We start from the raw sequence: 1,439 nt of genomic DNA on the forward strand, positions 1-1,439 counted from the left end.
ATCGTATTTTGAAGGCATTAAACATTACCATAGCGATCAGAGTGTTGCGGCCAGATTAGACGCTCCTTGTGTTTATTATTATATTTCGAAAACACCACAGTTTTCATGCAGCTCATACCATATTATTTTGTTGTATTATTTCCGCCACACCTTAATTGCCGGTCCCTGAAAATATTGTCTGACATAAACAGGTCCGTGGGGCAAAAAAGGTTGGGGACCCCTGCACTACACCACTTAAAAATGAGCGGGAAAATAAGAAGCAGTCCGCAGAGAAGCAGATTACCACGACACGAGTGCTATTTTCGACACGACACGATTTATATTTTCGATGTAAAATCACAAAACGAAACAAGCCCCCAACAGTAGCATTATTCAGTCTAATTCCTCTTCACTTCAACATTTAACTTTAAAAATGAAAAGAAAAATGTACATTACATCATATTTCTATATGAAAAAGAAACACATTGATCCAGACACAGAGAGAGAGTCCGATGATGATGGTGGTGAGAGATCTGAAGAGGAGCAAGTTGAAAGCACCAGAGAGGGAGAGTCAGAGGACACGGGATTAATTTATTTTCAGAGCAAGGACACAGAGCAGGAAAGGGATACAAATGAAGATCCTGAGAATGAGGAAGATGAGACTGCAATAGAAGTGGAGTGTGAGACACAGACAGAGGATATTTGCGCTTCCACAAGCACTGGACCATCAGGTATGTGATGCTGAAAAGAACACAATCCTGTCCTGTGTGTGTGTGTGTGTGTGTGTGTGTGTGTGTGTGTGTGTGTGTGTGTGTAACTTTGTTAGTATCCCTTTTTATTTAAAATTTTATTTAACAGGAACAACATATTAGACATTGCCTTTTAAAATTTGGATAATTATATGCATGTGAAACAACCCAGCCGCTGGGGGGCAGTGCCCTCCCCTGGGGGTGCACTGTTCCCCAGTGCCGGTCCCAAGCCCGGAGAAATGGGGAGGGTTGCGTCAGGAATGGCATCCGGCGTAAAACTTTTGCCAAGACGACCATGCGAGTTGGTAGGACGGTTTACAGGGGCGGATGGAAATTACTGACTCGCTGTGGCGACCCCTGAATAGGGATGTGCCGAAGGGAGAAGAAGAAGAAGAAGAATATGCATGTAAAACATTTAGCTTCAGTGTATTTGCAATTTTAGTCCCTGGTCAGGCTTGAGAATGTATTAATTTATATTTATTGAATACAATAAAAAATAATTAATACAATTAATAAATAGCATCAATCAATACATTTTAGACACTTGTGCATTAGGGTGGTCCACATTTTCATGGCAAAAAAAAAAAGTTTGTCGGATTCGTCGGGCCGGGTCGGAAATCTTGTCGATACTATGACACAAGGATGTGTGCAAAATTTTATTCCGATCGGATAATTTTATCCCGTCCCGCAGAGCGACCAAAGTTTCCCCTA

General features: G+C 41.6%; 1 long non-coding RNA gene across 1 annotated transcript in view; it reads right to left on the bottom strand.

Annotated features, from left to right (window-relative positions):
- The window catches only part of LOC109526967 (uncharacterized), an 845-nt gene extending 436 nt beyond the window's left edge, over positions 1 to 409 (bottom strand). Inside the window, exon 1 of the long non-coding RNA XR_002170439.1 lies at positions 235 to 409. This is a non-coding gene — a long non-coding RNA (uncharacterized LOC109526967). The remainder of the gene's footprint in view (positions 1 to 234) is intronic.
- Positions 410 to 1,439: the final 1,030 nt, after the last annotated feature.

This window comes from Hippocampus comes, unplaced genomic scaffold (genome assembly GCF_001891065.2).
Source record: "Hippocampus comes isolate QL1 unplaced genomic scaffold, H_comes_QL1_v1.1 scaffold405, whole genome shotgun sequence".
In the NCBI taxonomy this organism is placed as follows: domain Eukaryota; kingdom Metazoa; phylum Chordata; class Actinopteri; order Syngnathiformes; family Syngnathidae; genus Hippocampus; species Hippocampus comes.